This window comes from Gopherus evgoodei, chromosome 7 (assembly GCF_007399415.2).
Source record: "Gopherus evgoodei ecotype Sinaloan lineage chromosome 7, rGopEvg1_v1.p, whole genome shotgun sequence".
NCBI lineage: Eukaryota > Metazoa > Chordata > Testudines > Testudinidae > Gopherus > Gopherus evgoodei.
Genome location: NC_044328.1, coordinates 338,515 through 362,506, shown reverse-complemented (window position 1 = coordinate 362,506; position 23,992 = coordinate 338,515). Strand labels below are relative to the sequence as shown.

The window sequence follows — 23,992 nt, the reverse complement described above, 5'->3', positions numbered from 1 at the left end:
GCCTCTTTAGGATGGATGCAGATAAAATTAATGGAGTTTTTTGTACATTGGAAATATGGATCTTGTCGATCCTGTTTTTGCTGGAAGATTAACACACTCACAGACACATGGGTCCCAGCACTTAAGAGACAATACAGCTATGTAAAGGGATCACTGGAGTTTGATAAGGGTATTAGAGCCCCTGAAATATGAATTATGGTTGCAAGAGCATTTCTAATTCTCAAATGCTTGACTCTGCAACCTTGCTAAGGTTTTTTTCATATAGATTTTAGATGGAGACTACTGGGAAGCAGCATGGTCCAATGGATGGGGCACTGGACTGAGAGTCAAGGATAATTGGCTTCTATTTCTAACTCTGCTGTGTAATCGGGGGCATTTTCAATCCTTCCAACCCTTTGCCAGCGTTGTCTATTGAAACTTATCTCTTTGGGGCAAGGATTCTCTCTCATTCAGTTTGTAAGCACCTAGCTCATGAGGGGCCTGCTCTTGACTGGGCTGCTAGGTGGTACTGGAATACAAGCAGTTGTAATATAAAAGCTTTTATAATTTTGCTCAAATACATTTTCAAGTGACATAAACACTAGAAATATAGGAAATAACTAGTTAAGGCAACATTAATTTCCAAGCCAAGCACAAGGCAGCAAGTGTACTCTCACACATCATCTTCACTACACAGTCCTTTCACAGAACCACCCACAGTGTACACATCCCAGTCACAGACTGAACTCTGAGTTCAGCACAATGAGGTCACACAGCCATGCTGCCCACACCAGCTCTGCAGGCCCCGTGCTCAGCCAGACTCATTAGTTTCATGCCTCCGACATCTCCCCACTCCCTTAACCCCTGCCAAAGTTTTAAACAACTTAGTTTTATCAATGTCCATTTTTATTAATATTTAACTATTAAAAATAAACATTAATTCCAGTGAATGGAGGATCACAGAGGCAGGGGAGAGCAGCTGTAGTTAGGAACCAGGGAAGCCATGTCAGAGCACAGAAGTAGCTTAACAGGCACGCTTAGTACCTCTGGCTTTTCTTTGGTGATATTCATTCAGTTATAGCAAACAGCACTGTGCTGCCCACAGCAAATCTTGATGGTTTGTATAAAAACAATCACGTTCTGTTACTTCCCTTCCCTAGCTTTGGTCCATCTCTAAACTTTGAGCTTCTCAGGGCAGGGACTCTCCTTCCTTCTTGAATATCTGGAAAGCACGTGGCACAGCGGGGTGCTCTCACGAACAAATGAATAAATACATAACAGGGAACAACACCTTGTAGGTTAAACATAATTGCACATTTTAAACAGTGCCTCTAACAGAGACATGTGAGGGAGAAAGACACATACATAAAAGTTTGCAATTTGTTGGGACCCTGGTATTTCAGTTTGGGGGGAGGGGGAAATTAAGGCTGTTGGGGAAAAATCTTAGCGAAACGTATTTCTAAGTGTTTCCACTGCAAGAGTGAAGAAATATTTTACCATAACAATATTACAGAAAATCCAGCTACCCCGAAGAGTGTGTACTAGATCTGGAGACCCAAATCAGTCATTAACATGTGAGAGATACAGAGGGATCTGAGCCAAACTTCAGAGAGAAATTTTCACCCACCCTTTTCTAGAGAGCTGTGACCGACACTTCCACAAAATAAACTATCCCTAGCTGCCTTTCAGCATGATGGTTAATGCTACTTGTTTCAACAGTAACCTGAAAAGGAAAAAAACTGAGCTTGTGCCATTTTTTCCCCTTTATGACAGAGACAGGGGCCCAAAAAGGTTCTGTAAAAAATAAATAAAATAAAATTCTGCTTGTTTTTCCAGTACTTAAGGTCCTGTCAAGGCTAGAGAATTTTATGGTGACAGAGTAGCTTGTGTACATGATGACATCACAAAAAAACAGAGAAAAACTGTGCTGAAAGAGAAGATTTCTAATGTAGGTGGTTTTTGTTGTTTTTGCAAAAAGAACAGGAGTACTTGTGGCACCTTAGAGATTTGTTAGTCTCTAATGTGCCACAAGTACTCCTGTTCTTTTTGTGGATACAGACTAACACGGCTGCTACTCTGAAATTTGTTGTTTTTGTTAGTTTTATTTTACCTGATCTATTAAGGCACAAAGAGCTCAACAAAATACCTCTGAGGACTCCCACTGGTCCTCCAACAAAGCCATATTTCTTTATATTCATAATATTGCTAAGATTAAAAAAAGCTGGAAACAAATAAATGAGAACAAAACCGCTTTGGGCTGCTCCCTCCATCACACAAGAGCCCAAGTCCAATCCTTTCAAATCCCTTTGCAGGCCACCTGTAATTAAACTGCAAACAGGCTCCCTTTTGTAAGCCATTCCAGAAGCGGGTATATAGGAGAGATTTGAATTTGGTGATAAAAAGATCTTGGAAGGTTACAAAGCGCACTGGAGACAAAAAATGAGACAACTGCAGTTGGTGACATTGGCAGAACAGAGCGGTGTGGGAAGGGGACACGGACAGAAGCCAGCTCAGAAATGTAGGCAGTGTCAGCACTGAAAATGCAGACAGGAAGTTGAAATGTGATGCACAGCACAATGGGAGGCAGAGAAGCAAATAAGGTGGAGTAGATGGGGTGAGATTGTGCTGTATGGTACAAAATAACTGTATTTGGGAGAGTTGCGTAGGGCAGACACTATCTCTCCTGTCTCTGTCAGAGGTAAAGACAGAGACTGTAACAGAAGCCAAGGAGAGAGAGTCCTTTTCAGCAGAAATTTGAAAGCCATGGAAACATGGCAAACCTTACATGACAAGTGTCAGTCACATCACTTAATGAATGACTGAAAGGCACTTAGATACTACGGCGATGAGGACAGGATAGGAACTAGAACTAGAAAAGAATAGAATGAGGCAGTCTAGATGCCAGGAGCTGCAAAGGAGAAGGTGCTTGCATAAGGAGAGGCTAGAGCATGTGAAGGATAATGCATCAGCTTTGGCATCACTCTGTCAGACATGCTGTAGCAGGGAGAGGTGATGCAGGAGGTGCAGATGTCATAAGGCAACCCTTCAAGGGGCTGATCAAGATGGCACTTTTTGCCACTCAGCTCAGATCATCTACAAAGTAAGATGCCTCTGTCCCTCACTATGCCTGAACCCAGGCTTCCCTACGAAACAGAGGAGTTTTAGTAGAATGAGAACATTAGCTGAGATACACCCACGGGGTGAAGCTTGCACCAGGCCTCTCACCTGGAGGGGGTCTGCCCACCTGTATCCCCCTCCCCAACACGGCCTCAGTCCCCCAGGAGGACGCGCATAGCACCAATCCTACCTTTGAACTCTGAAGCCTCATGCTTAGTGTTTCTGCTCGGTAGAGAGGGCAGGCCCAAATTACTGACAAGCAAAATAACATTGTTCAGAGTTTGTATCACAGCAGCACCCAGAGGCCCCAGCATCTGCTCCTGGGTTTATATAGTTAGGAGCCGCTGTGCTGCCCTCCTGTCTCTCCCTGGAGTTATCTTCTTTCATAAGCTATTAGGTCAATACCAAGTGCCAGAAATTACAGGTCTCTCCTGCTGGTTTAACCCAGAACAGCCCTCTGGCCATTGGAACTCAGATCACATAGGTATGTCCACACAGCCCACGGCAGCAAATCCCAGAGCCCCAGTTGCCAGGCTCACACTAGGGCACTAAAAACAGCTGTGCAGACAGAGCCCACCCCCTTCCCCAGGCTACATCCACACAGCTAGCCTGAGCCTGGCTCCATGCTTGCTGCCACTCACTGTGTGGACATGTCCCCAAAGGATCAAAATCCCTAGGCCAGATAGCACTCTGCCAAGAGTGCTCTGTACAGGAATGATAAAGGCGGTGCTCTGCAGCATTAATGGCTTTACCTGACAGCTGGGCCATATGCCCATAGTGTTTACAAGGCAGGGTGTATGCTGCAGATGGAAGAACAGTGACAATACTGCCCAAAGCAGCAGTCGCAGACTTGGACATTGCTCAGCCCAGTCTCTCTTAATTGTGGACACAACTGAGGTCATTTATACGTGTATGTCTCTGGGCAGCAAGTTGTGGGTGCAGAGAGGCCAGGTTTTAAAATCAGGCCTATATCGTTAGCCCTACAAACTGAATGTTCCTCTCACTGTCCTGCCTGTTCAACAGCTATACTACTTCTGACACCGTCACCACATCAGCGATGTTCCCCAGATCTCCAGAATTTACTCTGCCAGACCTACCAGTAGCACAGGCAGATCTGGCACAGCGCATCATTAAATCAGAGCTTCCATGTACCTGTAATCCCAATTCCAGCCTTCCCAACAAACGAAGATGGGCATTAACTGTGCAGTTAGTATGCCAGGCCCCTTGGGAGCAGTTGCCATGAGACACTTGGAGGGTGACATCCTGACCCCACTGAAGTCAACTGAAATTTTGCCATTGATTTCAAAAGAGCCAGGATTTCACCCAGAAACTGCAGCTGTGTGACTCATGCCGACATACTAAACCCCCAAGCATAATCTCTGCATGCCTCAGCTTCACCCACCCTTGCTGCTGGACCCATATCACAGATGTAATAGTGATTACATAATAGCTGAGTAATAGTGATTATAGTGTAATTAAATGTAACACCTTTGTATGGAGGGATACCACCAAAACCCACACCACGGTAATATTTCACTTTAAAAAGGGGAACTACACAAAACTGAGGATGCTTGTTAGATGGAAATTAAAAAGAGCTGTGACATGGGTTAAATGCCAGCAAGCATGGGGACTATTTAAAAACAACATAACAGAGGCTCAGACGAAATGTATACCCCAAATCAGAAAAACAATGAGAGGACCAAAAGAACACCACCATGGCTAGAAAGCAGAGCAATGGAGGCCATCAACAGCAAAAAAGCATCCTATAAAATTTGAAAGTCAAATCTTAGTGCTGATAACAGGAAGGTGCACAAACTCTGGTGAGTTAAGTGTAAAAGTATAATAAGGCAGGCAAAGAAAGAATTTGAGAAGCAACATGGTAAAGGTGCAAAAATTAACAGTAAGAATTTTTTAAGTACATGAGAAGCAGGAAGTCTGTCAAACAGACAGTAGCGTGACTAGATGACCAAAATGCTAAAGGATCACTCAAGGAAGACAAGGCCATTGCAGAGAAGCTAAACGAATTCTTTGCATTTGTCTTCACGGCGGAGGATGTGGGGAAGACACATATCAAAGATATTCTTTTTGGGTGACAGATCTGAAGTACTGTTCCAAACTGATATGTCAATAGAAGATATTTTAGAACAAACTGATAAATTAAGCACTAATACATCACCAGAATCAGATGGAAGTCACCCAAGAGTTCTGAAGGAACTCAAATATGAAATCGCACATCTATTAACTCTAGGATGCAACCCATCACTGGAAAAAGTCATTGTACCAGATCAGGGCTGGCTTTATGACCTGCGGGGCCCGATTCCAATACCTGGCGGTTGTGTGGGTCTTCTGCAGCACTCTGGTGGCGGGAGGTCCGCTCCAGCTCTTCCGCGGCACCGAAGGACCCCCTGCCACTGAAATGCCACCGAAGACCCCCAGAGCGGGGCCCTCTTAGGTGCGAGCGTGGGGCCCTCTTAGGCGCAGGGCCCGATTCCGGGGAACATCGATTTTTTAAAAAGGGCTCCAGACGTGATCCTGGCAATTACAGGACGCAAGCCTAACTTTACTATAGTTTTTACCAATTTACCTGGTACTGAAGTACAGAATTATCGACATATAGATCAGGGAGGGCAAACTATGGCCTGGATCCGGCCCATCAGGGCTTTCAATCCAGCCCACGGGATTGCCAGACCTGTGGCGCAGCAGGGCTAAGGCAGGCTCCCTGCCTACCCTGGCCCCACGTTGCTCCTGGAAGCAACCACCATGTCCCTATGGCCCCTGGCAAGGAAGGGGAGAAAGGGCTCCATGCTTTACCCTTCCCTGCAGGCACCACTCCTCGCAGCTCCCATTGGTCAGGAATGGGGAACCACGGCCAATGGGAGATTCGGGGTGGTACCCACAGGCGAGGGCAGCGCACAGCCAAGCCGCCTGCCCCAGTCCCACCCCTAGGAGCCGTTGCTGGACATGTGGGCCACTTCTGGGAGTGGCATGGGGCCAGGGTAGGAAGGGACCCTTTCTTAACCCTGCTGCACAACTGCTGCCACCCTGGAGCCGCTCAATGTAAGCAGTGCCAGGCCGGAGCCCACACCCTAAACCCCTCCTGCACCCCACACGTCAACCCCCTGCCTTGAGCCCCTGCCACTCCCCTCCTGCAGCCCAACCCCCTGCCAAGCCCACTCCTGCACCCAACCCCTTGCCCTGAGCCCCTTCTTGCACACCTCACCCCTTCCCCAACCCCCTTCTCCAGCCCTACATTCATGGCCCTGTATACAATTACCCCATCCACATGTGGCCCTCTATTAATTGATAAACTCAACAATTAACAAGTCACTGGGACCAGATGGCATTCACCCAAGAGTTCTGAAAGAACTCAAATGTGAAGTTGCAAAACTATTAATTAGGTTTTGTAACCTGTCCTTTAAATCGGCTTTGGTACCTAATGACTGGAAGTTAGCTAATGTAACATCAATATTTAAAAAGGGCTCTAGAGGTGATCCCGGCAATTACAGACTGGTAAGTCTAACGTCGGTACCGGGCAAATTAGTCGAAACAATAGTTAAGAATAAAATTGTCAAGACACATAGGAAAAGCAAACTGTTGAGCAATAGTCAACATGGTTTCTGTAAAGGGAAATCATGTCTTACTAATCTATTACAGTTCTTTGAAGGGGTCAAACAAATATGTGGACAAGGGGGATCCAGTGGACACAGTATACTTAGATTTCCAGAAAGCCTTTGACAAGGTCCCTCAACAAAGGCTCTTACGTAAATTAAGCTGTCATGGGATAAAAGGGAAGGTCCTTTCATGGATTGAGAACTGGTTAAAAGACAGGGAACAAAGGGTAGGAATTAATGGTAAATTCTCAGAATGGAGAGGGGTAACTAGTGGTGTTCCCCGAGGGTTAGTCCTAGGACCAATCCCATTCAATTTATTCATAAATGATCTGGAGAAAGGGGTGAACAGTGAGGTGGCAAAGTTTGCAGATGATACTAAACTACTCAAGATAGTTAAGACCAAAGCAGATTGTGAAGAACTTCAAAAAGATCTCACAAAACTAAGTGATTGGGCAACAAAATGGCAAATGAAATTTAATGTGGATAAATGTAAAGTAACGCACATTGGAAAAAATAACCCCAACTATACATACAATATGATGGGGACTAATTTAGCTACAACGAGTCAGGAAAAAGATCTTGGCATCATCGTGGATAGTTCTCTGAAGATGTCCACGCAGTGCACAGAGGCAGTCAAAAAAGCAAACACGATGTTAGGAATCATTAAAAAGGGGATAGAGAATAAGACGGAAAATATATTATTGCCCTTATATAAATCCATGGTATGCCCACATCTCAAATACTGTGTGCAGATGTGGTCTCCTCACCTCAAAAAAGATATATCGGCACTAGAAAAGGTTCAGAAAAGGGCAACTAAAATGGCTTGGAGAGGGTCCCATACCAGGAAAAATTAAAGAGGCTAGGCCTCTTCAGCTTGGAAAAGAGGAGACTAAGGGAGGGATATGATAGAGATATATAAAATCATGAGTGATGTGGAGAAAGTGGATAAGGAAAAGTTATTTACTTATTCCCATAATACAAGAACTAGGGGTCACCAAATGAAATTAATAGGTAGCAGGTTTAAAACAAATAAAAGGAAGTTCTTCTTCACACAGCGCACAGTCAACTTGTGGAACTCCTTACCTGAGGAGGTTGTGAAGGCTGGGACTATAATGATGTTTAAAAGGGAACTGGATAAATTCATGGTGGCTAAGTCCATACATGGCTATTAGCCAGGAAGGGTAAAGAATGGTGTCCCTAGCCTCTGTTCATCAGAGGATGGAGATGGATGGCAGGAGAGAGATCACTTGATCATTGTCTGTTAGCTTCACTCCCTCTGGGGCACCTGGCATTGGCCACTGTCGGTAGACAGATACTGAGCTAGAGGGACCTTTGGTCTGACCCGGTACGGCCGTTCTTATCTTCTTAAGTTTGCCCACCCCTGATATAGATAAATACAATTTGTTGGATGAAAAGTCAACATGGCTTCTGTAAAGGGAAATCATGGCTCACCAATCTATTAGAATTATTTGAGGTGTCAACAAGAATGTGGATAAGGATAATCCAGTTGATATAGTGTACAGGGATTTTCGGAAAGCCTCTAACAAGGTCCCTCACTGAAGGCTCTTAAGAAAACTAAGTGGTCATGAGACGACGGGGAAGGTTCTCTCATGGATCAGTAACTGGTTAAAAGACAGAAAACAATGGTCATTTTTCACAATGGCAAGAGGTAAACAACAGGGTCCTCCAAGGATCTGTACTGGGACCTCTGCTGTTCAAGATATTCATTAATGATCTTAAAAAAAGGAGGTAAACAGTGAAGAGACAAGTTTGCAAATGATACAGTATTATTCAGGATTGGAGTGACCTTTGGATTGAACTAAGAATTACAACGGGATCTCACAAAACTGGGTGACTGAGCAACAAAAAGGCAGATCAAATACCACATCGATAAGTGCAAAGTAATGCACATTGAAAAAAACTAATACCAACTACATATATATAATGATGGGATCTAAATTAGCTGTTACCACTCAAGTAAAAGTCTTGGAGTCACTATGGATAGTTCTCTGACAACTTCAGCTCAAAGAGCAGCAGAGGTCACATGGTTAACAGACGGTTAGGAACTATTAAGAAAGGTATATGTGAAAGAAAACGTAAAGTCAAATGAAGTAAAAATCTTAAATGAACCAAACTGTACCATAGAATCTCTATGGATAGTAATTCCAGGCTTGAATAATAAGAACAAACAAGTAGGGATATACTACCGACCACCTGGTCAGGATGGTGTTAGTGACTGTGAAATGCTCAGGGAGATTAGAGAGCCTATAAAAATAAAAAACTCAATAATAATGGGGGATTTCAACTATCCCCATGTTGACTGGGTACATGTCACCTCAAGTCAGAATGCAGAGATAAATGACTGCTTCTTGGAGGCAGGCAGCTAGTCCTGGAACCCCCAAGGAGAGAGGCAATTCTTGGTTTAGTCCTAAGTGGTGAAAGAGGTGAATATAGGTGAACCGCTTGGTCATAGTGACCATAATATAATTAGAGTTAACATCCCAGTAGTGGGGAAAACATCACAGCAGCCCACCACAGTAGCATTTAATTTCAGAAAGGAGAACTACACAAAAAGGAGGATGTTAGTAAAACAGAAATTGAAGGGTAGTGTCAAAAGTGAAATTCCTGCAAGCTGCATGGGAAATTTTTAAAGATACCATAATAGAGGCTCAACTTAAATGTATACCCCAAATTAAAAAATACAGTAAGATAAACAAAAAAATGCCACCATGGCTAAACAACAAAGTAAAAGAAGGACTGAGAGGCAAAAAGGCATCCTTTAAAAAGTGGAAATTAAATCATAGTGAGGAAAATAGAAAGGAGCATAAACTCTGGCAAGTGAAGTGTAAAAATATAATTAGGAAGGCCAAAAAAGAATTTCAAGAACAGCTAGCCAAAAACTGAAAAAGTAATAGCAAAAAAACATTTAAGTACATCAGAGGCAGGAAGCCTGCTAAACAACTAGGAGGGCCAGTGGATGATCAAGATGCTAAAGAAGCACACAAGGACAATAAGGCCATTGAGGAAAAACTAAATTAAATCTTTGCATTGGTCATCAAGGCTGAGAATGCGAGGGGGATTCCCAAACCTGAGCCTCTCTTTTTAGGTGACAAATCTGAGGAACTGTCCCAGATTGAGGTGTCTTTAGAGGAGGTTTTGGAACAAACTGATAAACAATAATAAGTCACCAGAACCTGATGGCATTCAACAAAGCGTTCTGAAGGAACTCAGATGTGAAATTGCAGAACTACTAACTGTGGTATGTAACCTATCATTTAAATCCGCCTCTGTACCAGATGATGGAGGACAGCTAATGTGACGCCAATATTTTAAAAAGGTTCCAGTGATAATCCTGGCAATTACAGGCTGGTAAACCTAACTTCAGTACTGGGCAAACTGGTTGAAACTGTAGTAAAGAACAGAATTGTCAGACACATAGATGAACACCATATGTTAGGAAAGAGTCAACATGGTTTTTGTAAAGGGAAATCATGCCTCACCAATCTATTAGAATTCTTTGAGGGGGTCAACAAGCATATGGACAAGGGGAATCCAGTGGATATAGTGGACTTAGATTTTCAGGAAGCCTTTGACAAGGAACCTCACCAAAGGTTTTTAAGCAAAGTAAGCAGACATGGAATAAGAGGGAAGGTCCTCTGAGGGATCAGCAACTGGTTAAAAGATAGGAAACAAAAGGTAGGAATAAACGTGAGTTTGGAGAGAGGTAAATAGTGGTGACTCCCAGGAGCCTGTACTGGGACTAGTACCATTCAACATATTCATAAATAACCTGAAAAAAGGGGTAAACAGTGAGGTGGCATAATTTGCAGATGATACAAAACTACTCAAGTACCCAAAGCAGACTGAGAAGAGTTACAAAGGGATCTCACAAAACTGGGTGACTGAGCAACAAAATGGCAAACGAAATTCAGTGTTGATAAATGCAAAGTAATGCACACTGGAAAACATAATCCCAACTATACAAATGAAATGATGGGGTCTAAATTAGCTGTTACCACTCAAGAAAGAGATCTTGGAGTCATTGTCGATAATTCTCTGAAAACATCTACTCAATTTGCAGCAGTGGTCAAAAAAGTGAACAGAAAGTTGGGAATCATTCAGAAAGGAATAGATAGCAAGACAGAAAATATCATGTTGCCTCTATATAAATCCATGATATGCCCACATCTTGAATAGTGCATACAGATCTGGTCACCCCCATCTCAAAAAAAGATATATTAGAATTGGAAAAGGTTCAGAGAAGGACAACAAAGATGATCAAGAGCATGGAATGGCTTTTAAAGGAGGAGAGATTATGTGGAAAAAGTGACTACAGATATGTTATTTACCCATAGGAACATAAGAACGGCCATACTGGGTCAGACCAAAGGTCTATCTAGCCCCGTATCCTGTCTGCCAATAGTGGCCAATGCCAGGTGCCCCAGACAGAATGAACAGAACAGGTAATCATCAAGTGATCCATTCCCTGTCACCCATTCCCAGCTTCTGGCAAACAGAGGCTAGGGACACCATCCCTGCCCATCCTGGCTAATAGCCATTGATGGACCTGTCCTCCATTAATGTATCTAGTTCTTTTTTGACCCTGTTATAGTCTTGACCCTTTCCCAAAATACAAAAACCAGGGGTCACCCAAAGAAATTAAAGGCAGCAGATTTAATACATATAAGAGAAAATACTTTTTCACACAATGCACAGTTAACAAGTGAAACTCATTGCCATGGGATGATGTGATGGTCAAAAGTATAACTGGGTTTAAAAAGGAATTAAATTAGTTCCTGAAGGACAGGTCCTTCAGTGGCTGTTAGCCAAGACGGTCAGGGATGAACCCCATGCTTGAGGTGAAACCTGACTGCCAGGAGCTAGGAGGGAGTGGATCACTTCAATTGCCCTGTTCTATACACTCCCCCTGAAACCCTGGCATTGGCCACTGTCAGAAGATAGGACACTGGGCTAGATGGACTATTGGTCTGACCCAGTGTGGCCATTCTTATGCTTTTACATAGCAGTGAGCCAACACGATGCTCCAATCTCTGTTATTTTTATTAACATGATGGAAGCAGCAGCATCCTGTGCAGTCCTACACGTAATGCACTCCACTGCACTACAGGGCTAGCCCCCAGGGTCGATCACAATCTGACACAGTGCACTCTTGCTGCAGCCTTTCACACAACCCAATGCACTATGCTACCGTGGCTAATCCCAAACACAGTGAGAGCCCCGACAGCATTCCCAGAGGCCAGACCTTTCACACTTTGGCAAAACACAGTTTTCAAGCCAATCAAGTTTTCTTGAGAACTGGAAGGAGGGTTACACCATGGTAGCGGTAACGGGCAGACAGTGGGTGGGGTGGGACAGGAGGGTCAGGGCAGAGAGAGCGGAGAGATGGGGGAACAGGGGCATGAGGGGCACGGAGCAGGGGAGATGGAGTGCTGTGAGAAGCAGGAGATTTCATGGGCAGAGGGAGAGGGATGTCAGAGGCACACAGGGAGAAACAAGGGGTTCTATGGGCAGGAGAGGGAGATGTCATGGGGAGCAGAGGCACAGAGCACGGGGAATAGGGAAAGCTGGAGGCAGGAGGACAGGGTGTCGGGGCAGAGCAGAGGGGACGGGGTGGGTACTCTGCATGGGGAGCCGGGGGATGAGGATGTGGGGACAGAAGTGTGGAGTTGTGGGGGGCAGAGGGATGAAGTCAGGGTGTCAGCAGAAATCAGGGTGGGTGCTCTGCATGGGGAGAGAGGGAATGGGGCTGTCAGGGGCAGTGGGTGGATGTGGGGGTGAGTTTCCTGCATGCAGAGCAGAGGGAGTCAGGTGCCTGAGGGGTAGTCAGAGTGGGTGTTCTGCGTGGGAGTAGGGCACTGGTGATGCCAGGGGCTGGGTGGGAAGACAGGGTGTCAGGGGGATACAGGGTATTCTGCATGGGCTTGTCAAGATGGGGGGAAGAAGACTGAGTGTGAGGGGGTGGGTGCTCTGTGTGGGGAGCAGGGAAGGGGGGCATCAGGGCAGAAGGGTGCTCTGTGTGGAGAGCGGGGTGTTGGGGCAGAGGGCAATGCGGGGTACTAGAGCAGGGAAGGGATGGGAGAGTCGGGGCAGGAAGGGCGATGAGGGATGTAGGGGGGTGGGGCAGAGAGGGGTTTCAGGGGCAGGGGGCAATGGAGCAGTGTTGGCAGACTGAGGGGCGATGGAGGAGGTGCTAAAAGAGAGGGGGAATGGGGGTTGGGGTAATGGAAGATGGTAGAGGAGGACTAGAAGGTGTCAGGGTGCTGGAGATTTGAGAGGGGGCAATGGCAGGTGTCAGGGGGTCTCAGGGTGGAGGAGTGACCAGGGGAGATGAAGGGGTCTGAGCACCAGGGAGCTATGGGTGGGCATTCAGGAGTGGTCTCTCGGTCCTGGAGGGCAATGAGGGTGTCAGGGGAGTCTTGGGGAACAGCAGGGGGATAAGGGGTTCCAGGAGGGATAGATGGGGTATCAGCAGGAGGTGGGGATCTCTGGGCAGCAGGGGGCCTCGGGGGGCCATAGGGGGCTCAGGGTACGAGGGGCATTGGGGTAGTTGGGGGCTGGGAGTGCCGGGAGGGAAGGGGGCCATGGGGGGGGGGGCTCAGAGTGCAAGGAGTGGCAGGGCAGGGGGTACCAGGAGGGATGGGGGGCTCAGGGCACAAGGGGAGCAGGGCAGGGGATTCCAGGGCCATGGCAGGGCTCAGGGCACGAGGGGTGTCGAGACGAGGGGTGCCAGAGACCATGGGAGGGTTATGGGGGGACTCGGGGTATAAGGGGGATGAGGGTAAGGGGTGCCGGGGGCCATGGGGGGAATGGCGGTTATGGGGGGGCTCGGGGCACGAGGGGTGTCGAGGCGAGGGGTGCCAGAGACCATAGGGAGTTATGGGGGGGCTCGGGGTACAAGGGGGATGAGGGTAAGGGGTGCCGGGGGCCATGGGGGAATGGCGGTTATGCAGGGGCTCGGGGCATGAGGGGTGTCGAGGCGAGGGGTGCCAGAGACCATGGGGGGGTTATGGGGGGGCTCGGAGCACGAGGGGTGTCGAGACGAGGGGTGCCAGAGACCAGGGGGGGTTATGGGGGGGCTCAGGGTACAAGGGGGATGAGGGTAAGGGGTGCCGGGGGCCATGGAGGGAATGGCGGTTATGGGGGGGCTCGGGGCACGACAGGTGTCGAGGCGAGGGGTGCCAGAGACCATGGGGGGGTTATGGGGGGGCTCGGGGTACAAGGGGGATGAGGGTAAGGGGTGCCGGGGGCCATGGAGGGAATGGCGGTTATGGGGGGGCTCGGAGCACGAGGGGTGTCGAGGCGAGGGGTGCCAGAGACCATAGGGGGTTATGGGGGGGCTCGGGGTACAAGGGGGATGAGGGTAAGGGGTGCCGGGGGCCATAGGGGGAATGGCGGTTATGGGGGGGCTCGGGGCAGGAGGGGTGTCGAGGCGAGGGGTGCCAGAGACCATAGGGGGTTATGGGGGGGCTCGGGGTACAAGGGGGATGAGGGTAAGGGGTGCCGGGGGCCATAGGGGGAATGGCGGTTATGGGGGGGCTCGGGGCACGAGGGGTGTCGAGGCGAGGGGTGCCAGAGACCATAGGGGGTTATGGGGGGGGCTCGGGGTACAAGGGGGATGAGGGTAAGGGGTGCCGGGGGCCATGGAGGGAATGGCGGTTATGGGGGGGCTCGGGGCACGACAGGTGTCGAGGCGAGGGGTGCCAGAGACCATAGGGGGTTATGGGGGGGCTCGGGGTACAAGGGGGATGAGGGTAAGGGGTGCCGGGGGCCATGGAGGGAATGGCGGTTATGGGGGGGCTCGGGGCAGGAGGGGTGTCGAGGCGAGGGGTGCCAGAGACCATAGGGGTTATGGGGGGGCTCGGGGTACAAGGGGGATGAGGGTAAGGGGTGCCGGGGGCCATAGGGGGAATGGCGGTTATGGGGGGGCTCGGGGCAGGAGGGGTGCCGAGGCGAGGGGTGCCAGAGACCATAGGGGGTTATGGGGGGGATCGGGGCACGAGGGGGATGAGGGTAAGGGGTGCCGGGGGCCATAGGGGGAATGGCGGTTATGGGGGGGCTCGGGGCAGGAGGGGTGTCGAGGCGAGGGGTGCCAGAGACCATAGGGGGTTATGGGGGGGCTCGGGGTACAAGGGGGATGAGGGTAAGGGGTGCCGGGGGCCATGAGAATGGCTCAGGGCGCAAGGGGTGTCAGGCTAGGGGGTACCGGGAGGGATGGGGGCTCTGTGGGGAGCCATGGGGGGGCCAGGGCGTGAGGGGAATCGGGGGCGGGGGCGCAGGTAGGGATGAGGGTTTCGGCAGGAACAGGAGGCAATGGGGGGCCATGAGGGGGTTTCGGGGGGCGGGGGCGCCGGAGGGATGAGGGTTTCGGCGGGAACGGGAGGCAATGGGGGACCATGAGGGGGGTCGGGGGCCGCCGGGAGGTATGTGGGGTCGGCGGCAATGGGGAGCCATGAGGGGGGCTCTCGGGGCCCTGAGGCGGGGGCTCTGGGCGCCGCGGGACGCTCGCTCTGCGGCAGCGGCTGAGGCCCGGCAGGCCCAGGCCGGAGGCCCGTCTCTCCCCCGGGTAGCTGCTCCCGGCCCGGCCCCCGTTCCTACCTGCTCCCCGGGCCCAGCCGCCCCGCGCGGCCGCTCCAACCCCTCCACGTCCCGCTACCGAGGCCGCGGCTGCCTCCGCCCCCAGCCGAAGCCCCGCCCCGCCCGAGAGAGCCGGGAGCCGCGGCCCGCGGGCGCTGGGCTAGACCGGAACGGGCCTTCTGGGCGCTCCCCCGCCCCGCCCTGCGCGGCCCCCCGGGACACCAGGCACCGACAAGGGCAGGACACGGGGACACAGGGCAACGCACAGAGACATGGGGACATGGCACCGGCCGGGACAGGGACACCCCCCCCGCACAGAGACAGGGACACAGGACACCCCCCCACGACACAAGGACACCCCGCCGGGACACAGACCCCCCCCCCGCACAGAGACAGGGACACAGGACACCCCCCCCACGAGACAGGGACACCCCGCTGGGACACAGACCCCCCCCGCACAGAGACAGGGACACAGGACACCCCCCCCCGACACAAGGACACCCCGCTGGGACACAGACACCCCGCGCAGAGACAGGGACACAGGACACCCCCCCACGAGACAAGGACACCCCGCCGGGACACAGACCCCCCCGCGCAGAGACAGGGACACAGGACACCCCCCCACGAGACAGGGACACAGGACACCCCCCCCCACGAGACAGGGACACCCCGCCGGGACACAGACCCCCCCGCGCAGAGACAGGGACACAGGACACCCCCCCACGACACAAGGACACCCCGCTGGGACACATACCCCCCCCGCGCAGAGACAGGGACACAGGACACCACCCCCACGAGACAGGGACACAGACCCCCCCGCACAGAGACAGGGACACAGGACACCCCCCCCTGACACAAGGACACCCCGCTGGGACACAGACCCCCCCGCGCAGAGACAGGGACACAGGACACCCCCCCACGAGACAAGGACACCCCGCTGGGACACAGACACCCCCGCGCAGAGACAGGGACACAGGACACCCCCCCACGAGACAAGGACACCCCGCCGGGACACAGACCCCCCCGCACAGAGACAGGGACACAGGACACCCCCCCACGAGACAGGGACACCTCGCCGGGACACAGACCCCCCCGCGCAGAGACAGGGACACAGGACACCCCCCCACGAGACAGGGACACCCCGCTGGGACACAGACCCCTCCGCGCAGAGACAGGGGCACAGGACACCCCCCCCACGAGACAGGGACACCCCGCCGGGACACAGACCCCTCCGCGCAGAGACAGGGGCACAGGACACCCCCTCCACGAGACAGGGACACCCCGCCGGGACACAGACCCCTCCGCGCAGAGACAGGGGCACAGGACACGCCCCCCACGAGACAGGGACAGCCTGCCGGGACACAGACACTCCCGCACAGAGACAGGGACACAGGACACCCCCCCCACGAGACAAGGACACCCCGCTGGGACACAGACACCCCCGCGCAGAGACAGGGGCACAGGACACCCCCCCCCCACGAGACAGGGACACCCCGCCGGGACACAGACCCCTCCGCGCAGAGACAGGGGCACAGGACACCCCCCCCACGAGACAGGGACACCCCGCCGGGACACAGACACCCCCGCGCAGAGACAGGGACACAGGACACCCCCCCCACGAGACAGGGACACCCCGCCGGGACACAGACACCCCCGCACAGAGACAGGGACACAGGACACCCCCCCCACGAGACAGGGACACCCACCGGGACAGGGACACCCCCCCCACGAGACAGGGACACCCCGCCGGGACACAGACACCCTCGCACAGAGACAGGGACACAGGACACCCCCTCCCCATGAGACAAGGACACCCCGCCGGGACACAGACCCCCCCCGCACAGAGACAGGGACACAGGACACCCCCCCCCACGAGACAGGGACACCCCGCTGGGACACAGACACCCCCGCACAGAGACAGGGACACAGGACACCCCCCCCCACGAGACAGGGACACCCCGCCGGGACACAGACACCCCCGCGCAGAGACAGGGACACAGGACACCCCCCCCACGAGACAGGGGTTACCCCGCCGGGACACAGACACCCCCGCGCAGAGACAGGGACACAGGACACCCCCGCGCAGAGACAGGGACACCCCGCCGGGACACAGACCCCCCCGCACAGAGACAGGGACACAGGACACCCCCCCCACGAGACAGGGACACCCCGCTGGGACACAGACACCCCCGCACAGAGACAGGGACACAGGACACCCCCCCCACGAGACAGGGACACCCCGCCGGGACACAGACACCCCCGCACAGAGACAGGGACACAGGACACCCCCCCCACGAGACAAGGACACCCTGCTGGGACACAGACACCCCTGCGCAGAGACAGGGACACAGGACACCCCCCCCACGAGACAGGGACACCCCGCTGGGACACAGACACCCCCGCACAGAGACAGGGACACAGGACACCCCCCCCACGAGACAGGGACACCCCGCTGGGACACAGACACCCCCGCACAGAGACAGGGACACAGGACACCCCCCCCACGAGACAAGGACACCCTGCTGGGACACAGACACCCCTGCGCAGAGACAGGGACACAGGACAGCCCCTCCCACGACACAAGGACACCCCGCTGGGACACAGACCCCCCCGCACAGAGACAGGGACACAGGACAGCCCCTCCCACGACACAAGGACACCCCGCCGGGACACAGACCCCCCCGCGCAGAGACAGGAACACAGTACACACACCCCCCACGAGACAAGGACACCCCGCTGGGACACAGACACTCCCACGCAGAGACAGGGACACAGGACAGCCCCTCCCACGACACAAGGACACCCCGCCGGGACACAGACCCCCCCCGCGCAGTGACAGGGACACAGGACACCCCCCCCCACGAGACAAGGACACCCCGCTGGGACACAGACACCCCCGCGCAGAGACAGGGACACAGGACACCCCCCCCACGACACAAGGACACCCCGCTGGGACACAGACACCCCCGCGCAGAGACAGGGACACAGGACACCCCCCCCCACGAGACAAGGACACCCCGCCGGGACACAGACCCCCCCGCGCAGAGAGAGGGACACAGGACACCCCCGCGCAGAGACAGGGACACAGGACACCCCCCCCCACGACACAAGGACACCCCGCTGGGACACAGACCCTCCCGCACAGAGACAGGGACACAGGACATCCGCTCCCCATGAGACAGGGACACCCCGCCAGGACACAGGCACCCCCACACTGAGACAGGGACACAGGATACCTCCTCCCCAAGAGATGGGGACACAGGACACCCCCTCCCCACGAGACAAGGACACCCCGCTGGGACACTGACCCCCGCACAGAGACAGGGACACAGGACACCCACTCCCCAAGAGACAGGGACACAGGACACCCCCTCCCCATGAGACAAGGACACCCCGCTGGACACAGACCCCCGCCCCACAGAGACAGGGACACAGGACACCCCCTTCCCATGACACAAGGACACCCCGCTGGACACAGACCCCCGCCCCACAGAGACAGGGACACAGGACAGCCCCTCCCCACGAGACAGGGACACCCCGCCGGGACACAGACACCCCCGCGCAGAGACAGGGACACAGGATACCCCCTCCCCAAGAGATGGGGACACAGGACACCTCCTCCCCAAGAGATGGGGAGACCCCGCCAGGACAGACCCAGAGACAGGGGCACAGGACAGCCCCTCCCCGCAAGACAGGGGACATTCTACAGGGGCACAGACACCCCCACACAAACCCAGGGACACAGGACTCCCCCTCCCCAAGACACAAGGGACACCCTGCCAGGACACAGACACCCCCGCACAGACCCAGAGACACAGGACACCCCCTCCCCAAGAGATGCGTACACCCCGCCAGGACACAGACACCCCTTCCCCAAGAGACGGGGGACGCCCCACAGGGGCACAGACCCCGAGACAGGGACACAGGACAGCCCCTCCCCAAGAGATGGGGACACCCCACAAGGACACAGACACCTCCACACAGACCTAGCGACGGACACAGGACACCCCCTGCCCAAGAGATGGGGACACCCCACAGGGGCACAGACCCAGAGACAGGGACACAGGACAGCCCCTCCCCAAGAGACGAGGGACACCCTGCTAGGACACAGACACCCCCACACCGGCCCAGGGACACAGCAAGAGATGGGGGACACCCCACAAGGACACAGACAGCCCCACACAGACCCAGCGACAGATGCAGAACACCCCCTGCCCAAGAGATGGGGACACCCCACAGGAGCACAGACCCAGAGACAGGGACACAAGACAGCCCCTCCGCAAGAGACGGGGGACACCCCGCCGGGGCACGGACACCCCGCACAGAGTAGAGACACAGGACAGCCCCTCCCCAAGAGACGGGGGACACCCTGCCAGGACACAGATACCCCCGCACAGACCCAGAGACAGGAGAGACAGACACGAGACACTGCACATGCAGCATGGGATACCCCCCACATGGACATGGGGACACATGGCATAGAACATCCAGCATGGGGACAAGGACATGGACATGGGGATGCTGACAAAGGGATACCCTGCACGGACACAAAGAAGTGGACACAACGCCCTCCTCCCCCCACACACACGGATACAGGGACACCCCTCATGGACATGGACACAGGACAGCCTGCCTGGACACAGGACGCTCTGCACAGATACAGGGATATGATCCCAGATATAGGGACACCTCATAGAGTCACACCACTCCCAGACATGGATGCTCACAGACAAGAATGCACATGGCCATGGGACACAGTGACACCCTACACAGGACACAGGCTCATGACATGCAGCCCCCTGCATGGGGATGGCATAGGGCACAAACCTACTTCCCCACTCCCTCAACAGCACAAGGACACACACCACATAGGCAGGGGGACACAGAGCCTCTGTCACCATACAGCTGACACAGTGCCAGACAGCCATATGGACACAAACATCTGCCATGCACCTGACATGGGGAAACTGATCCATGGTGATCCTTAGGGGAAAGGTGGATGATGCATCCTGGCTCCAGCAGTGTTGCAAGCTTGGGGGGAGTGTGTCTCACTCACATGCTTTGTTGTGGGCTGCACGTGGCATTGTCCCATCTACCTTGACAGTGGAACTGGTCCCAGACCTAGCACAGATGACCCACTGCAGCAACAGGTCATGGCTTGGCACAGACCAGTGTGAGATTCAGTCACTTCCCAAAGGTGACCCAGCAGGCCTCTCAGTCCTGCAATCAATCTTGGCTCCTTTTAAATTGAACCTTTGGCTTCAGGAACAGCCGCTGCCCAGCCCTGTTGTTTTGTTTCAGTTCAGTAACATCCCCACCCTCTGGCTGAGTGCTGCCCCTGCGTAGCTGAGACGGATCCCAGAACTCAGCGTTCCACACTATTCCCTTCCCCTGGGAGCTTCTACGCTGCAATTAAACACCCAGGGCTGGCCTGTGTCATTTGACACAGGCTTGCAGGGCTGTAAGATTCCAGGTAGACGCTCAGGCTCGGGCTGGAGCCCTAGCTTTGACAGGCTATCAGGAGAAAGGATGCCAGAGCCTGGGTTCTCACCCACAGAAGTTGGTCCAATAAAGACATTATCTGAAGGATTCTTTGCTATCTGAAGGAATGTTCAGCTATGTGGCAGGTGGCCACCATTTTGTTACACTATATAACAATACGGAAAATACAAAGAATAAGGGAGATAAAGAGGGGCTGTATGTGCAGACAGCAATGGATAACAGTACCAATAGATAAACATATACACAAACACCAAACTCTGTATCCACTCATGGAAAGACGGGTCCTTTCTGGGAACTAACCGTCATAACATTTCCTTAGTTCCAAGTGCTTCCTTGCATCCTGCCTTGGCTCCTACTGGATTGCAGCCTATAGCTAAGGCTAAGATTTTTTCATGGAAATCGCTGATTCCGTGACTTCCAGCAAACTCCATGAATTCAGCCCTGGCGGCCAGGAGCTGCAAGGTCACACCACTGCCACAGCTCCTGGCCGCTGTGGGCAGCAGCCACCCCCCTACCCCAGCTTCCATCTGCCATGGGGCCCCCCAATACTCAGGGGCAGCAGGAGACCCTGGAGCTCCAAGCCCCCATGCGTGGTGGGGACCCCCAGAGCTCAAGAGTGGCCCCTGCAGCTGTCCAACCTCTGCAGGTGGTTTGGGGACCCCTCAGCTGAGCACCCCATTTTGTCAGGGATATTTTCAGTAAAAGTCACATATTTCTGTGAATTTTTCTTTATTGCCCGTGACCTGTCAGTGACTTACTAAAGATATCCATAACAAAATCTTAGCCTTACCTATAGTTAATTATACCAACGAGCAACTCACAATTCAGAAGTGTCTTCCAGCTTCTCTGCTCCTTGCTCATACTGTAATCATCCTCCTCGCCCCTGAGAGAGGAAAGGGTGCAGTCACACAGGCAGACATCCTGCTTCTCGTACTTCCATTCGTTATTATTCACCTCAATAGCTCTGGCTTCTCTGCTCTTCTCTTTGCCCTGTCGGTTCCCAATTCACTCTTTACCTAACTTTGGTCCCAACCTCTCTAGTCTTCAAAGAAGAGTTTCAGGTTTAAAGAATACTTTTATATTTTTAGCCCTAAGGAATTCTCAGCTGCTTCCTTTTCTCCCTCACCACGCGGATTTCACTCACGTCTCTTTTCACGACTTTTCCTAACCCCCGTGTTGCCCATGAATGCCACTGCTCTGATGTCTTTCACATCCTCCAGGGCCATCTCAGTGATTCAGCCACTCCCCTGAGGCCATCTTTGCTGTAATCTACAGCCAGGCAGCCTTCATTTCCTTTTACCTCAGCTATTTGAAACTCCATCCACTATGGCCCACCAAGTCCACAGAAAACAGCATGTGTCACATGTACAGAGCAGCAAATCCACAGTCTCAGATGAAATAATTCTCCCTCTCTCTCATACAGCTCCCAATTTCTCATGCAGGGAGAGCTCCCAACCTGAAATATTGATCCTCCCTTCAGAAAGGTTGTGGGGTGAATTAGCTACAGCACTTGGAAGATGTGAAGTGTTACCAGAGCTATTACTATTATCAATTAATTAATAATTATTAAAAGACCCTGACCCAAATAGATCCAACACTATCAACTTTTTTAACTGGAACTGCCTCTCAAAATTAGTGGAAACCCTTGTGCTGTATATGGAGTGATCAGATAGCAAGGGTGAAAAATTGGGATGGGGTGGAGGGGCAATAGAGGCCTATATCAGACAAAGCCCTGAATATCAGGATGGACCCTGATCGGGACAGCTGGTCACCTTAGCTGTATACATTTAGCAATGTCATTTCTAGCACACACTTCTTCCAGCGCATTGAGGCTATGTGAGAACAGGTTTAAATGAGCAATGGCTAAACGCAATGGAAACATGTTGTAACCATTTTTTACCACACATGGATAACTCAAAAAAAGCCAAAAGGATCTCTGTCAAACTGTCCACACACAAAATATTCCTCACTGGGCTGAGAATGAACAGGAGGAATTCCAGTTCTGAGGCAGATTCCATCAGAAAGTTACACGCTCATGGGAAATTCTACAATGAAAGGGCCTCTGTATCCAGGACTATAGTACTGCAGGCATCTCTACCTAGAGTGGAGACAGGCCATGGGCAGGTGAAACGAGCAAGTCCTCTAGAAGTGCAGCCCAGTTCCAAATGCAGAGCTGTGACGGAATCCCGAGGCACTGGTTCTTATTGAAATTGGAAAGCAAGACAGGCACATACTTTTTTCTGTTACACTCTCTAGCAGCACAAGAGGGCGATGAGTGTGCTCTCATTCTGCAGCTAATGCGGATCAGTAGCATGTCCAGCTAACAGTGTGAGGCCTGGTTATTATTGACTGAGTGGTGTCAGCTCTGGACAACCAGAGCAAGCCATAGGCCCTGCCCCAAATAGCCTGTATTCTGAATTACACCAGACAGACAGGCTAAATATACCCCAGCCATGCTACATGCCACAAGGGCCACAGGCAGTCTGATAGGCCGAGAGCTGGACCTCTCCCTGTGCACTCAGCTTAAACACTTTTCATACATGAATGTTTGTTTACAATCAATGGCTGACAGGTTCTTATGAAAAAATCTAGCTGAAAATAAGAAGGGACAAGAACACGGCTCTGGCAGCCAGACTTGGCTGGGGAAGGTAGTGGTAAATCACAGAGCAGCTGAATGGCTCAGCCACTCCCTTGCTTTCTCTCAACCTCAAGGAGAGCATAGAGAATCTGAATCCAGCCATGGCTACAAGTGGGAACCTAACCTGTATGAGTCCCCCACCCCAGTGTGGGCAGTCAGCGTGAAATCACTTTCACAAATGGACACAGTTATGTGCCCCTAACCAGTGCCCCCCGGCAACAGAGACAATATAAAAGTGACCACCGCTTTCTAGGCCTGAGCCATGGTCCTTTCTCAGGAGGTGACGTTGTAGGGAAGCAGCATCTGGAAGCAAATAGAGATATGAGACAGAGTCGCTCACTGCAGCCCAGTAAGACAGAGAGTCAGTGGTTTGTGTGTGAGAAGACCAGAGCCAAGGAGGGATTTCTCCCTGAGAGAACTGATGCTGAACAGGACCCATGTGATGAGCTATTGAGTGGCTCAGGAGTGATGGAGATGAGACCATGAGACATCTGGGAAAGAGGAGGAGTTTGCAAGACAGTTTGGGGATGTCTCTGGATAGGCCTGAGTT

General features: G+C 52.5%; 1 protein-coding gene across 4 annotated transcripts in view; it reads right to left on the bottom strand.

Annotated features, from left to right (window-relative positions):
* Window positions 1-21,696, bottom strand: part of DNMBP (dynamin binding protein) — an 85,333-nt gene extending 63,637 nt beyond the window's left edge. For 3 of the 4 annotated variants that reach the window (XM_030571089.1, XM_030571093.1, XM_030571096.1), the window contains exon 1: window positions 15,324-15,391. The gene's annotated coding sequence lies outside the window, so the exon portion shown is untranslated. Of the gene's footprint in view, window positions 1-15,323; window positions 15,392-21,625 lie in introns of those variants that run through there. The other variant, XM_030571090.1, reaches the window with a different exon arrangement.
* Between the last annotated feature and the right edge of the window lie 2,296 nt (window positions 21,697-23,992).